Genomic DNA, 17,763 nt, shown 5'->3' with positions numbered 1-17,763 from the left:
GGTGGCTGTGTGATAAGAAGTTCGCTTCCCAAATACATTGTTCCAGGTTCAGTCCCACTGCGTGGCACCAGGGACAAGTCCTCTACTACAGCCTCAGGCCGACAAAAGCCTTGTGAATGGATTTGGTTGACGTAAACTGAAAGAAGCCTGTCGTATATATACAAACATCCATACGTACATAAGTGTGTGTGCGTGTCTGTGCGTGTAAGTGGATTTATTTAGTCTCTAAAAGATACAAACACTAACTTTGATATAAAATAGGTAATTATTGGAGGGACACATCCTTTCATAATCAGAGATAAGAAATGCAATTTATGCCTGGAAAGATATTCCATATTTTCACCTCTAAATGCCAATTATCAAATAATTAGCCCTAAATATGTGTATTGTATGTATGTATCTAAGTATGCATATATGAAGGGGCATGCAGGTACGCCGATAAAATTTACACGCGAAACATAAATTTTGGGGTCGATAAATTAAGTACCATTTGCAAACTGGGGTCGATCTAATCGACTGGCTCCCTCCCTAAAAATTTCGAGCCTTGAGCCTAGAGTAGAAAAGGATCTTGGGGAACAATCACTGAACAATTGACGAACTTATTGATATGACTGATGTATCTTGGAGCTCCTCGAACGAATTCTGAGCGAAGAATTGCGAATGAAAAGTGTTGCAGTAAAATTTGTGCCTTGCTTCCTCGCGGAAGATCAAAGCGTGTTGTGAAATGAAAGAACAGTTGGAAATTGATCTGGACCATTTTTCGAAGATTATCACTGGTAACGAAAGATGGTGCTACGACATTTGCAGATGTTGAAGAGGTGAAGAAAAAAAAGAAGAACAGTGGAAAACACATCTGGTCCGATGCATTGCTTCAAATAAAGAATATTTTGAAGACGATAAAAGTGTAAACATGTAAAACTAAGTGAATAAAATAATATTGCAAAATTCCAGTTTCTTTTGGGTTTCCCCTTGTATGTGGCCTGAATTTGACCTGCTCCACTCCCTCAAATTGGATATGTGTGCGTGTGTGTGTGTGTGTGTGTGTGTGCGTACATGTGCGCGCGTGTGTGTGCGTGTGCGTGTGTATCTATGTGACGAGTTTGTTCCTCAACACCGATCGACAACCTGTGTCGGTTTGTTTATGTCTTTCTAAGTTCGGCCAAAGAGAGAGAAAGACTAAGTACTAAATTTTCTTTTTAAAGATAACTACTGAGGTCGATTTGATCGACTAGGCTCTTCAAGGCGGTGCCCCAGCATGGCCACAGTCCAATGACTGACTTGGGTAAAAGATAAAAGAAAAAGAAATATTATACTCTAATATAGGCAGAATTTATTTTATTTTCTGTAACCGCCTACCCTGGGGGGGGAGGATAGTTGATCTTACCTTTTTTTTTATATTTTGGTGATTCTCTTTTACTCTTTTACTTGACGAACTTATTGCCTTTAGTCGAGCAAATCGACCCAGGACTTATTCTTTGTAAGCCTAGTACTTATTCTATGGGGACGTAAACACACCAACATCGGTTGTCAAGCGATGTTGGGGGGGGGACAAACACAGACACACAAACATATATATATATATACACACACACACATACATATATATACGACGGGCTTTTTTCAGATTCCGTCTACCAAACCCACTGATGTGGTTGGTAAGCAAGCTACTTACCACATAGCCACTCCCTGTAGAATTTTTTAACCAACAATAAACATTTCTATGTGTCTATTTGCCAATAGAAGAAAATAAATTTATTAATTTAGATTTACGACATGCTAGTGTGAAGGTGAAATATATTCATTGTAGAACATGATACAATGATTTTAAGACTGAGCAAAACTATATTTCAATTAACGTCCTGTGCTGTTGCAATGATTAACGAGGCATCATGCTGCTGGAATTTGCTTTAATTTTAAAGACGATGTCAAAAACATGTAAAAGCCATATATTTTCTACTTGAAGAAACAGAGTCAAGATCTGAAACTTCGTATTGCAGATACAAATGAAGATTATATATTAATTTTTAATATATTTCTCTGAATTTCACTAATTTGACAGTGAATGTTTAGCTAATGTAATTGACATTTTACCCTGCAAGATATTACTGGTATATTGTCTCTCCCCGTCTCACATCTTTCTCTCTCACCCCTATCTCCCTCACTTCTTTCCTCCACACGCTTTCCTCTAAATCTCTCTCTCGCTCCACCCCCTCTCTCTCTGAAGCTTTCCTTGTTTCATTGGGAATTCCAGATATATTCAAAATGAAGTACTCAAAATTATTTAATATAATCGAATATATGCTGCAAAAATAATGTTGATTTACTTTGCAGTTTTTTTTATTGATTGAATCGATCATGAATACAGGTTTCAAGTTTTGACACAGGGCCAGCAATATTTGGGAAGGACATAGTTAATAACATCAACCAAAGTGCTCAACTGGCACTTATTTTATCGATCCCGAAAGGATGAAAGCCAGAGTCAACCTCAGCAGAATTTGAACTCAGAGGGTGAAGGTCTGGAAGAAATGTTGCTCAGCATTTTGTCCATCGTTCTAACGATTCTGCTAGCTCGACGACCAACCGACTATGAATAATAAAAGATAATGTCGATCTCAATGGAATTTGAATTCAGTATGTAAAGAGACGTGACAAAATACTCCTATGTCATTTTAGCCTATACTCTACCGATTAAGCTCTCAAGCAGTTTGTTGTTTGTTTAACCCTATGTCAGTCTGACCGTACAGATTTATGATCAAAAGTATCCCAGACACAACCATCCCATCTTTTGTTAAGACAGTAAGGTATTTTTAACAAACTTTTGTGTCATGTTTTAGTGGCTGTGTGGTAAGTAGCTTGATTATGAACTACATGGTTCCGTGTTCAGTCCCACTGCGTGGCACCTTGGGCAAATGTTTTTTTTTGCTATAGCCTCGGGCCGACCAAAGCCTTGTGAGTGGATTTGGTAGACGGAATCTGAAAGAAGCCCGTCGTATATATGTATATATCTGTATGTGTGTGTGTGTGTATGTGTTTGTGTGTCTGTGTTTGTCCCCCCAACATCGCTTGACAGCCGATGCTGGTGTGTTTACGTCCCCGTAACTTAGCGGTTCGGCAAAAGACCGATAGAATAAGTACTATGCTTACAAAGAGTAAGTCATGGGGTCGATTTGCTCGACTAAAGGCGGTGCTCCAGCATGGCCACAGTCAAATGACTGAAACAAGTAGAAGAGTAAAAGAGTAAAGTCAAGAAGGAAAAAGACCCCTTCCGTCATGAATGACCATGGGATTGGACCTTGTAAGTTCCCCTCCGAGGTACAAATCCGAGGAAGGTTGTTTATGGAAGACCAGGAGTCACCCATGCATACTAGCCTCCACTCTCCACTCAACATGAAGCCCGATCCGGCAATCGAATTCACAACATCATGATTGTGAGACCGATGCCCTAACCATTGAGCCATGTGCATTCACAGGCAGGTCATACAGCTCTTTTACTCTTTTATTTGTTTCAGTCATTTGACTGTGGCCATGCTGGAGCACCGCATTTAGTCGAGCAAATCGACCCCAGGACTTATTCTTTGTAAGCCTAGGACTTATTCTATCGGTCTCTTTTGCCGAACCGCTAAGTTACGGGTACGTAAAAACACTAGCATCGGTTGTCAAGCGATGTTGGGAGGACAAACACAGACACACAAACATATACACACACACACATATACATATATATATATATATAATATATATATATATATATATATATATATATATTTAAGTAGGTGAATGAATTATCCTATGTTTATCGTCAGCATGTGTCGAGAGTAAAGGAATTTTGTTAACTTCTTCGTTCGACTCCATTCTTTCATTTATATATATATATATATATATATATATATATATATATATATATATATATTATATATATATATATATATATATATATGTATGTGTGTGTGTGTGTGTGTGTGTGTGTGTGTGTGTGTGTGTGTGTGTGGAGGTGCAATGACCCAGTGGTTAGGGTAGCGGACTCGCGGTTGTAGGATCGCGGTTTCGATCCCCAGACCGGGTGTTGTGAGTGTTTATTGAGCGGAAACACCTAAAGCTCCACGAGGCTCCAGCAGGGGGTGGAGGCGATCCCTGCTGTACTCTTTCGCCACAACTTTCTCTCACTCTTTCTTCTGTTGGCCTGCTCACTTAGCCAGCGGGGTGGCGTCATTTGAAGGCTAAAACAATGCGAAGCGCATTGTGACCAGCGATGTGTACAAACATCTGATAGCCTGGTCGGTCACGGTGATCACGGTGATATATATATATATATACGACGGGCTTCTTTCAGTTTCCGTCTACCAAATCCACTCACATGGCTTTGGTCGACCTGAGGCTATAGTAGAAGACACTTGCCCAAGGTGCCACGAGTGGGACTGAACCCGGAACCATGTGCTACTTAACACACAGCAACTCCTACGCCTATGTAAAATATCGTAAGAAATAATTTGTCCTGAAATATCAGAACACTAAAATATGATATGGATATACAGCCTCTTATCTCCTGTAAAGATTCAAGCAAGACAAGAATTAGATCAAAAGAAATCTAATTTAAGGAGGGGAAGAGATCACAAGAGACATAATATAATAACCTTTTATTTCTCCACACAAACCTTTTAGCCAAGACCTCTGCACAACAAGATTGCCCCAAGAGAGTAAAAGCTACCAGATAAAAGAAAGAAGACTAAATCAATTTATGTATAATGGATATGAGCATAGAAAATCCTCGTTGTATCCATTTCTAAACCGAATAAGAATATTTTATTCGTCTCCAATCAATAAACACAGTGCCACCAATTTTCACTATAATTCTGACGAAACATATGTCACACGCTTTTCAAATTTCTGCGATCTCTTCCGCGTCGCTGTTGCCTTATTTCTCTGTCACTCTCTACTCCTCTCCCCCTCCCATTAATTCTATCTATCTGTCTACTATTCTATTTACACACACACACACACACACACACACACACCACACACATATTGCATTTCATATTTTCATCTATTGTACTTTCATTCTCTAACTTTCGTTCTTATTTGTCAACCTCGATCACTCTCACGGCCACTGACTTTCATTTACTGACTTTTCTTAGCATATCAGCGTAGCTGATTAACTATATGTGTTATCTAGATATTAGCATACTTAAATCCATATACGACATTGCATGTGATCATTTAAACACTCACGAACCGACATGTATACATACAAAGCAGCGAACACACAAATATACACACATGCATATTGTGTGTGTATATATATAGAGATAGATAAATAGATAGATAGACAGATAGATATAAAAACGATAAACGCCGCCCTTTTCAAGCCTAGCCAGGCTCATGGGCCCGGTTTCCCGGTTTCTGTGGCGTATGTGTTCCCCCCAGCTGAACGGGACGCCAGTCCAGTGCAGCGTTACTCAAGAAACAGGAAGAGAGAGAGTGAGAGAAAGTTGTGGCGAAAGAGTACAACAGGGTTCGTCCCCATCCTCAGCCGAAGCATTGTGGATCTTTTAGGAGTTTTCGCTCAATAAACACACACAACGCCCGGTCTGGGAATCGAAACCGCGATCCTCCGACTTATGTTTATGTGTATATATATATATATATGATATGTAGTTTTCTCATATATATATATTGTATGCATGCATGCATGTATGTCTGCATGCATGTATATATGTATGTATGTATGTATGTATGTATGTATGTATGTATGTATGTATGCATGTATGTATGTATGTATAATTGTAACTGGACAGTTAATAATTTGCGCGACCAATAATCAGAGTTCCATAGGTACTGATGTACGCGTTTAATCGATCAGATGTCATCGGTGACTCACCACAGTCATCTGATGGACAGGACTGGAGCTTTTGTGCCTATGAAATTTCGAGGACTGGTATATAAGTTACTAGCATTATGACCCGTCGTTGCCGGGTCATAGTGCTAGTGCATGTATATATGTGTATATATATGTGTACATATTACATGTACATCTATATATATACATCTACACATAAAATACAAAATACAAAGTTATATCTTGATATCGCTAGTGATAACAATACTCAAAATATATAACAGACTGGAATTGTAGGCTCGTCTCTTGTAATTTCGATCAATTGTATCTTGTCCTCCCTCTTGTATAGAAGTGTGTCTACAATCCAGCCTACCTCTACTTCTGGGGGGACATTTTAAATTTTTATCCGGGACGTCCTACGTCCCAGATATAAAGCTAAAAAATAAAATATTTCCACTTTGCAAGGTTCGAGTCGAGTACTCCCTTGCACGCTCCGTGGACTCGAACCTTGCTTCTATTGTGGCGAATTTACCGCCTCTAGTTAGATATCTTTCATAGTCGCACCAAGACACTTTTCGATGGTGCTTTTCTCCAGGTGTTCAAATCTTTTTTCTCTACACTGTATACTTTATAGACAATAGTCTTTTCTTTAATTTAATTTTTTATTTCGTCTGATGGTGTTATCCTAGATTCACCTTCTTTGTCGGTGATCAATCCGTATTTCTTCCATTTTAATTTCAATGAGTTCGCGCCCACCGACGGCTGCAGCGAAATTCATTTTTGGACTTTCTTCTATCGAAGGCATTCTAACAAAAATTCTTCCGAGTAAATGGTGAAAGTATTGTCAATTTCCCCAAACAGGGACACAATTCAATTTTTAAACAATAACCAAAGCGCCTTCTCCCAAAGGAGGAGGGTTACAGTTTACAATTATTTAACAAATGCAACACAACAATGTTTCCTTTACGAGGAAGCAACAAACGTGATAACAATAGTTAAACAGTAATAATAATAACAACAAACCTTACGATGAATCAGAAAGCAGTAAGCAGTTGAAGATTTAGTCCTTTATGTATAAGAAATAAACAAACAGCAGTACTCTGTAGGAGCGGCTGTTCGAGAAAACAGATATTACATACAGCGAAACTTCATATAGATACTTAATGCTAGCTAATTAGCAGATAATCTAATGTAAAAGTACAGCTCCATCTGGTCTATTCCATTTCTGCATGCTAATTTTATTTTTAATTTATTCCCATTCATGTGAAACCACTTATTCAAGTTCAAGTCATTGATGCAATTTTATACCAATTGCTATTTTTACTTTTGTTATGTTACGATTATATTCTACTTTAGTTTGATTTTAATTATTACTTACTAAATATAATTCAATTATTATTATTTTTATTGTTAAAGTGAAAGTATCTGACATAAAATAGAGAAATGTTTTTGTTTCACTTTTAACACGTAATTCTGAAATAGTGGAGAAGATATGATATTGCTATGGGCTCGCTCTCGGCAAGAAGTTGAACATTTTTTTGCCCATGAAACTACATGGACCCTAAGTAAGACATGTGTAAAATTTGAATGAAATTGGTTGTGTAGTTCTCAAGTTTTAGGGAAACACACATCAACGGACAGACAGACAGACAGACATTCTCAGTTTTATATATAGAGAGATTACATACAAATATATACTCAATAAAATGTACTGGGTGCTCCTCTTTTCGTTTGCATACACACACGTAATATAATATAATATATATCACTACTACCGGCTGTGCTTGACAAGATGTAGAATGAAATGTGCAGAGAGTAATCAAATCCGAATAGTCAACCCTTGTGCACAAAGAAATCGTGTGTCACATTAAGAATACACAACAAAAGGCATACATGCGTATCGTGAAGAAATACACTCACTTATTAAACACCCCTCTCACACAAGCTATATATATAATTTTGTCAGTGAACAGGTCGCGGTCTCAAAGCTACGAAAATATTTTGGCAAATCTATATCTATAAAACAGTCTTTGGACGAAAATTGTATGCACATTTGTCTTTGACGTTTAATGGCAGCCAAACCGAGGCTAGGATCGAGCTGAAAATTGGCAGGGATACTAAATGCGTGGTGAGGATGAGACCCGCGATGGTTAAAATTTGCAAGCTATAAAGATGCTGTTGCTATGGCAAAAAGAGTGATTTTTGATCGATTCAAGGCGGCCCAGAGCCCCTCTATGTTTCTGCGATTGGCTTTTAATGCCTAGCGGCATGCACTGCAGGCTGTTGTGCTTAATATACATACATTTTGTCGCGAAATTCCGGCTACTAGGAAACGATTTATCATTGTGAAAAAACGAGTGCTTTTTGCCCTCATTTTCTTTTTAATCTTTTTATAAAAGTGAAAGGATTTTGTCTATTCATTTCTTCTGTCCACTTACGACAGTGATTCAGTTAAACTTTAGGAAGCTTACCTTTACCTATTCTGAGTTACTTGAAAGGTGATGTTCCCTTCCTTCTCTTTTGATTGTTGGTACCTTTTTTTCTTACCTTTAATACCGTTGTTTCACTTTAAGGATGCTTCTTTACCCAGCCATTATGATATTTCGACTGCTGTCCATTGTTTCAAATAGGTTTTAGCATTGTCATTCTAGCCTTTTTTAAACACTCACATATGATTCGTCCCAAAGAATCAACCTATAAATAAGAGTTTTACTTCCACTAGCGAAAACTATACCTATCTGCCAGAAAGCTCCATACCAATTTAACTTTATGCTGCATTCGCTGTTAGTTTATGTGCACGTTATGTGGGAAAATAGAATAAAGGGGGTTTTGTTAGCTTTTCTCTACAAAAAAAATAGCTCCCTTTGCTGATGAAAAAAATAAACTCGCAGAGGGAAAGTTTCATCTTCCTTCAATTTCCTTACACCATTTATGTGGCAGTTTCTGACAAGAAATTTCGCTTTCATATAAAACAATTATATATTGTAGTCGTTATCCGTAATCTACTCCCAAAACACTTCTGTAGCTCTACTTTACATCGCTTGCAAACTTATATGTTCTATGATAATCAAAGTGCAACGACCTCCACAATAGCCAGCCTTCAATTTGATTTTCCGTTTCTAGGTTAATCGGAAATAGATTGCCATGCTACACATAAACCTTCTCGGTAGTTCAATTATTTGGCGAAAAAGATACCACGAAAGCAACTTAAACCGTCCAAAGGACGGGTGCGTTTGCTAGTTAAATTTAAATATTGAAGTGAATCTAACGGTTTTTGTGCGTTTCTTAAATGGCTTATAAACATCTTCCACGCTGCAATTGTACATATATATATATATATATATATATATATCAACAATGTCATTTCTCGGTGCACATTCAGATAGTTTGTTTGCAATAGTATATATTTGAGATTATATAGTTATGTATATATATATATCAACAATGCTACTATTTGATACGCATTTAGATTCGTTTACAATAGGATATGTGTGTGCGTGCATATGTGCATGTGTAGATGCTTATCTGTGTGTGTGTGTGTGTGTGTGTGTGCATGCGCGCATGTGTGTGTATGTGTGTGCATGCACGCATGTGTGTGTATGTGTCTGCATGAATATACGAATGGAATTGCGTGCTTGTACGAAGGTATATATGTAGCTATGTGTATATTACATATACATGTATAAATGTATCTTTAAACATAAATTTGATACATAATAACTGCAATATTCTATAGGGATGGAAAACTGACAGTTATTCCCTGATGTGGGATGAAATAAATCAAAATCCACGCAAATAGTAATTATATCCCAATTACATGTGTGTGTATGTTGTGTGTGTGTGTGTGAGTGCGTATGTGTGTGTATGTGTGCGTATGTGTGTGTATGTGTGCGTATGTGTGTGCTGTGTATATGAATTAATATGTATGCAAGAATCTATAATGTTTGTGCGTTTAAAATTATAGATAGATAGTTGAAAGATAGATAGGCAGACAGACAGACAGACAGACAGACAGACAGACATATAGATAGATAGATAGATAGATAGATAGATAGATAGATAGATAGATAGATAGATAGATAGATAGATATTTGTTTATAGTTTATCGTTACATACATATGCACACTCATATATCTAAGTATACATGTATCTTTGTACCTATGAATGCACGTATCCCTGTATGCCTGTATGTATATGTACATGTATGCATGTGCACATTTATGCAGGTTCACATATATGCACATATACACAAACTCATATACATACCTCCTCAGAGGTGTTATTATATATGTATGTATGTATGTGTGTTTGTATGTATGTATGTCTCTTCTATTCTTTTAATTATTATAAATCTTCCACTGATGAGGGAGCCAGTTTCAAAAAAAGATACAGGGCTCCATCTTTGTGTTGTAGTTAAACCAGACAAATTCACATTTGGAACTTGAAAAAGTCTTGCATATTTTTATTGTTCCACTCAAAGATTGCATTTGTAATGTAAGAACTAGCCGGTCGATTTCTCTTTCTGAAAATCTCACTTTATCCAGATTCTCCTTTAAGCATTTACTAACAAAACCTACTGCTCAAATTATTATTGGTATCAATATGAATTCATAGTATGGATATAGAAGCTGGAGGTTTCGAAGCAGTTGACCATAGATATCATTCTTTTCTTTGATTTTCAAAGAGATATTTCTATCTGCAGATCAGCTGATTTTTGTGATGGTACATACCTTTGCACCTCTGTCCCAAACAACAATATTTGGCCCGTTACGTGTGTATGTATGTATGTATGTATGTATGTATGTATGTATGTATGTATGTATGTATGTATGTATGTATGTATGTATGTATGCACTTATATATGTACGTTTTCTTCTTCACAGGTTTCAAACCGCTCGATAAGAAAATAACAAAGCTATTTTGATAAGTCGAGACAGTTCCGGGAATTGCTGATTTTGTGAATCTGATTTGAAACTGAATGTATGCGTGTGTATTTGTATGTTTCTCTTCTGTTTTAAATTATTTAAATTCTTCCTTTGAAGAAGGATCTGATTTCTAACAAAGATACAAAGGTACGACTTTGGAAAATAAAGAACGAAAATAATATCACATATTAAACCTGAGAAAAGTCTTGCATACTTTTACTGTTCCGCTCACACATTGTATTTGTAATGTGCAAGTCAGTTGACTGATTTCTTTTTCTGAAAATACATGTTCGTCCAGACAGTTAAGCATTTGCTTACAAAACCAAGTACTCCAATTATTATTGGTATGAATGTACATTTGTAATCCAGACACAGAAGATGGAGGCATCAGCGCGCTCGCGCGTATGTATGTATGTATGTATGTATGTATGTATGTATGTATGTATGTGTTTGTTTGTTTGTTCGTATGTGTTCACGCGCTTGAGTTCGTTCCATCGACAACGCTCAGTGAGGAAGAAATGCCTCTTGCATTCTCAGATAATTTTCGTCTTCCTTTGATGTATATTGTGTTTTAAAAACACAACACGTCCGCAAGAGATATGATATCATCTCAGAACAACTGCATTAAATGTGCCTTCTGCGATAAATTTACATTCAGTACGATACACAGATATCTAATTTAATCTAACATCGCTTCTGTTGCATTTAACGGATATATATTTAGAAGAGATTATGTAACTTCTATTCTTGCATCATTCACTAATGGATATTTCTCTCTGTAGACTCCCTGATGCTTTACAGCAAAGCATATATGTACTGACATTTGACTACTGGTTATTAGTGTGTGTGTAGTGTGTGTCTTGGTGTCAATATTTGTCCCCAACCACTGCTTGACAACAGGTGTTGGCATGTTTATGTCCTTATAACCGAGCAGTTCGGCAAAAGGTTCCAATAGAACACATAACAGGTGTTTTAAAAAGTCCTGGGGTCGATATTCTTGACTAAAATTCTTCAAGGCGGTGCTCCAGCATGAGCGCAGTCAAATAACTAAAACAAGTAAAATGAGAGAACACGCGCGCACATGCGCGTATACATATGCTAGGAGTAAACTCAACTCGTGACCGAGTAAGACATCTTCCTAAACTCGCTAAGTCTGTGCAGATGTTTCAGGAGTCCAGGAAGTCCCTGTGTACGAATTTCTTTTCAGTGGTTAAAGTTTTGTACCCCACTAAACCCACTTATTAGCCCAATCAGCTATAGAACCACTGGCAGAAGCCAACTACACATCAGATAGTTTTTTGTTTTTTGTTTTTTTTATGCATGTTTACCTTGCCCTAGAAAGAAGTTCAAACGAGAACTAGGGGTCCTTCAGATGCTAACAGGTACTACTAGATCGGATCAGGTCTTGCAGTTGATTTTTCCGGTTCAGTAGTTTTACGACATGTTTTGTAAATTAAGTTATATGTTTTCGGAGAGTTTACATAAATTTCTGTCCCCGTTATTCATTTAACCATAGTATATCGAAATTGTTGTGGAGGTGCGTGGCTAAGTGGTTAGGGTGTCAGCATCATGATCGTGAGATTGTGGTTTCGATTCCTGGACCGGGCGACGCGTTGTGTTCTTGAGCAAAACACTTCATTTCACGTTGCTCCAGTCCACTCAGCTGGCAAAAATGAGTAACGCTGCGATGGACTGGCGTCCCGTCCATCTACGCCATAGAAACCGGGAAACCGGGCCCATGAGCCTGGCTAGGCTTTAAAAGGGCGCATTTATTTTTTTTATTTATATCGAAATTATTGCTTATTTACATTCTGGATCTTTCCTTCTATCGAATGACGCCAGATCATCCCGCATGAAAATATTTACTACTCAAATGTATTGGTGTTTCATGTTGCGATATATAGTTCGTTTAGAACAAACTTGTCGTTCACTGTCCTATGTTCTTGTAATTTCCTACATAACCAAAACTTTTGGCTTACTGAATGTAGATCTTATTTTCAAATGCTATTAATTTACTTGTAATTCCCACCAGCAGTTCTCTTTTGAATTTGAACATCTTATCACAATGTTGCAGCTGGTGATTCGTGAATTCATTATTAGTTTTCCATCTAATGAGAGTATCCGATTGCCTGATGTTTGTCTCGTAATCTCTCGACGTTCTTTTGCAGAAAGATAATCTATTTTGATTGTGTATCATTATTTCGATTGATCTTAGTTACTCACATCTGTCGGCTAGTGACGAATTGTAATTTTAATACAATATTGTAGGTCAAGCTTCAATGTGTGCTAGTAGAAATTCGTATCTTCATATGAAGCTTCTATGACATATATTGACTGTCCACTTATATTTCCAGTCTCCTGATTCATTTTCACTGAGATACTATTTATTATAATTATTTTTCTTTCCGGTATTCTTATCTGATGCCGGAGTTTCTCGACGATTGTTTTAAATTCCAGTTTTGAGGACGAAAATTTATATATACATGTTCCCTTCTATCAATAGCAAAACGATGTTTCTATTTTATTTTCAACTATTTACAACTATTTTATTTCAACTAGCCCAGCGTTGCTCGGGCTAGTTTTCTTTTCGACCCTTTAGAATTGGAATTATTGAAAAGTAAACATTTTGCATTATGTAGCTTGTTATTCTCCTTAAGTGAACATTTTTCTGGTTGAAATGCACCGAAAAATGGCGACACAGCAGTCAAAAAATCGTAAAAAATAGGGTTTTTCATAGAAAAAAAGCACCTTTTTAATGTAAATACTTTTTGGTGTTAATATGGTCCTACGGTAGGAAGAGCAAGCCTTCTTCTATCATACTCCCAATTTTGGTCAGCTTGCACCGCAGGGTCTCGGAGGAGATAGTGTTAGTTGAAGGCTACCAAACCTTCCACACACAGACAACTTCAGCTTTATATATATATATATATATATATATTCTTTGAATAAGTATAGCCACGTGTGACTTGATAGTCTTTCGTAGAACAACAATCTTTTCCGTTTTGCTGATGCATGATGGTATGTATTTTTATACTTTTTCTTTTGACATTTCTTTAAAAGGTCTAAAATACCTCTTAACAGTTGTGAAAAGAGACATTACATTTCTGCATATTTCCCATCTATACTGTAAATCGCCCGCAGGTAGTCTTCGACCTCTTCTTTTTTTACCATCCAAATTTTTGTTTAATGTAATATATTACATGTAATTCATATCTGTATGTGCCGGACGAAATACTTGGCGGCATTTCTTCCGGTTTTACGTTCTCGTGGTCGATAAAATAAGTACCAGAGGTCGATGTAATCGAATTTCTCACTCGAACGATATTTTTGACCTTGAGCCAAAATTTGAAACCAGTTTATCACTGCATTCACTTCGACACTCGTCCTCAGGATGAACTAGCAATATCAACTTTGTGGGTCTCTTATAGTAAAATGTCGTCGGTCTTTTAGAGTCAGTCTTCACAATTTTATTGGAGAATACATTTGTTCGTACTGTCTTCACTCCCAGTTAGTGCCGCCACCAGAGCTACAGTCATTGACTTTTACATGTAGACGATCAATCTTACCATGGAACAACGTCATGCAGCCGAAGTTAGGTCTGTTGTCACACGTAGTGTAAGCATGTTTATTCGTCTACTATTAGCCTTACTGTCACTTGTTTCAGCCAGAATAACACTGCAATCACTGTAATAATAATATTGTAATCATCTTCTCTTGTTTTCAAACCAAATTATTTGTTGTTATAATTGTTTTGACGTCAACTTATTTAACCCTCAGTGGAGGTCATACCTGAATATTTTCATATAACAAGCAGAAAAATCATAATTTTTTGGTGGTGGGATGAGTAATTTTATAGCAATTACATAAATCATTATCGAGAAATGCTCCAGTTCCAGCATTCGATCCTCAGAAGAGAAGTTGGTAAAAATATAAAAACTCTTCAATTCGGTTTTCGTGTCTACTCTCACCTATGGTCATGGAAATTGTGTAATGATCGAAAGAGTAAGTATAAGGGATCAAAATGGAGTTCCTCCGAAGTGTCTCTCGAATAATGTTTTTCGGCAGAGTGGTAAAGGTAAAGTTATTTTCTCGAGTCAAGCCGACTCATAAGGGCCGGTTTCCCGGTTTCCATGAAGTATAAATCCCCACAAGGACGGGACGCGGATCCATTGCTGGATTACTTATTAGTGATAGTTGAGTGTAGTGGAGCAACGTGAAATGAAGTGTTTTGCGAGAGAACACAAACGTATCGCCCGGTCCCGAAATCGCAACCACAATCTTATGATCATGAGTCCAACACCCTAATCACTAACCGACGCACCTCCACAATCGGCAGAGAGTATAACTCAGAGATCAGGTAGTCTCTCCAGGTCGGGTCGCTGCTTCTCTGCATTGAGGGGTCTCATCTCCAATACTACAAACATGTGATTAGAATGTTACAAGACGGATTCTTTAGGCCAAGCCAACCGGCAGATTTTGGGGCACACCATGAGGGAGATGGTTGGAAAGTATCCATAGTCTCAATTGGCCGCTCTTGGAAAGTTAGCTGGAAAATCTAATGAAGTTGCGTTAGATAGGACCCTATGGAGGAGGTACCAGAGGACTCTGCCCACAAAATCCTCCGAGGAAAATGGGCGGAAATGGATGGATGGATGGATGGATAGGATAGGATAGGATGGTTGGAAATATGGAGGGAGGAAGAGACGACTGGAAGGAGGGAGGGAGGGAGGGATGAATGGAAAGATGGTTTGATGGATGGATTGATGGACGGACGGATGGACGAACGGACGGACGGATAGATAACTGGATAGAGCAATGAATGGGCAGACGGATGGATGGTTGGATGAACGGACGGACGGATGGGTGGAGAGATGGATGAATGCATGGATAAAGGAATGGGTGGATGGATAGATGGATGAATGGATGGATTGAAGGATTGACCAGATGCATGGATGGATGGATGGATGGATGAATGGATGAATTGACCAGATATATGGATGGATTGACAGAGTGACCAGATGCATAAATGGATGGATGGATGGATGGATGGATGGACGGGCGAGCGGACAGAATAGATGAAATATATAAATAAATTAAGAATTTGATAATTACAGCTGCTTCCATAGCAGCAACTAATAAACTTCCCTTTCTCTATAATGCTTTTCTTCTGTTCATCACTTTGTTACTGATGACGTCACATGCAGCCGTGTTGCTTGTGGCAAAATTCAAAGATCGTTAATAAAAATGCTTCTTCAATGAATGCGAGCAGGACAATAACCAGGCTGATAGTTGTGCCATTTATATTGTGGATGAAATTTAGCGTAAATTCGATAATACATAATCGGACTAATGACGGTGCCCCAGCATGGCCACAGCCTCTGGCTGAAACTAGTGACAGTGAAGTTAATTAGTCTCCAACACTAAGCGTGCCGAGTATGTAGCTGCCTGTGTATATGTATGTATGTATGTATGTATGTATGTATGTATGTATGTATGTATGTATATATGTATGTATGTATGTATGATTGTATGTACATATATACATACGTACATATGTATATGCATACATACATTCATACGAACGTACGTACTTACACATATGCGTACGTATGTGTGTTTCTGCATACGTATGTATATATGTACGTAAGTTCGTATGCACGTATGTATATATGTATATATTTATGTATGTATGTACATGCAAACGTGCATTATGTAAGTACATGTACTTACATAAATACATGCATGCGTTCACACATGCATACATACATAATCATATGCATTCATACACATATACACACATATATGAATATATATATATGTGTGTGTGTGGTGTGTGTGTGTGCGTGTGTGTGTGCGTGCATACATACGAACATATGAATATATATAAATATATATATATATACATGGTACACTTATATATATGCATACATATACATATATACGCATACATACTTATATATGTATATATATATATATACACTTATATTTGTATATATACATATATAAATGTGTGTGTGTGTGTGTATATATATATATAAACGGAACAGCCTGCTCGTGGGATTAACGTGCAAGTGGCTGAGCTCTCCACAGACACGTGTACCCTTAACGTAGTTCTCGGGGAGATTCAGCGTGACACACGGTGTGACAAGGCTGGCCCATTGAAATTCAGGTACAACAGAAACTGGAAGAAAGAGCGAAAGTTGTAGTAAAAGAGTACAGCAGAGTTCACCACCACCCACTGCCGGAGCCTCGTAGAGGTTTAGGTGTGTTCGCTCAGTAAACATTCACAAAGCCCGATCTGTGCCTCTACATATATGTATATATATATAAATATATATGGTTCAGTAGTTAGAGCGTCGAGCTGACGATCGTGATGTTGTGAGTTTGATTTGTGTGGTTGTGAGTTTGACCGGGCTGCGTGTTGTGTTCTTGAGCAAGACACTTTATATTACCTTGCTCCAGTTCACTCAGCTGTACAAATAAGTTGCGACGTCACTGGTTCCAAGCTGCATCGGCCTTTATTTTTCTCTTGGATAACATCAGTGGTGTGAAGAGGGAGGCTGGTATGCATGGGCGACTGCTGGTCTTCCATAAAAACAGCCCTAAGTTCGGTGGTGAGGCGACTTTCTTCCCAGCCTTGTAACCCAGAGAGGAACCCCTTAGTTGCACCCATGGCATATGTGACCGACAGTGTCCAGATTTGTCCTCATCTTGTTTGTTGTTAACAAAACGTTTTGGCTGATATACTTTCGATGTCATTGTTAGTAGCCCGCACTCTTAACCACTACGCCAAATGCCCGTGGGCTATTATGGAGTGAATTTTAGGGTTTATAAATCTAATATTTTCCTATCCTTCATTAATACCGGTTCCCATATGCTACTCATATCTGCACTCGGTTTGCTTAGGAGGTTATTATGTCTTAGCATATGTGTTGCTTCTCTTAGTTTTCGTATTTTCCAATGGTTTCTCTACTATTTTAACTTCATGTATGGTTTTCGTTTTTC

The sequence above is a fragment of the Octopus sinensis genome, linkage group LG11 (genome assembly GCF_006345805.1).
Source record: "Octopus sinensis linkage group LG11, ASM634580v1, whole genome shotgun sequence".
NCBI classification, from domain to species: domain Eukaryota; kingdom Metazoa; phylum Mollusca; class Cephalopoda; order Octopoda; family Octopodidae; genus Octopus; species Octopus sinensis.
This window is presented reverse-complemented; position numbering follows the sequence as displayed.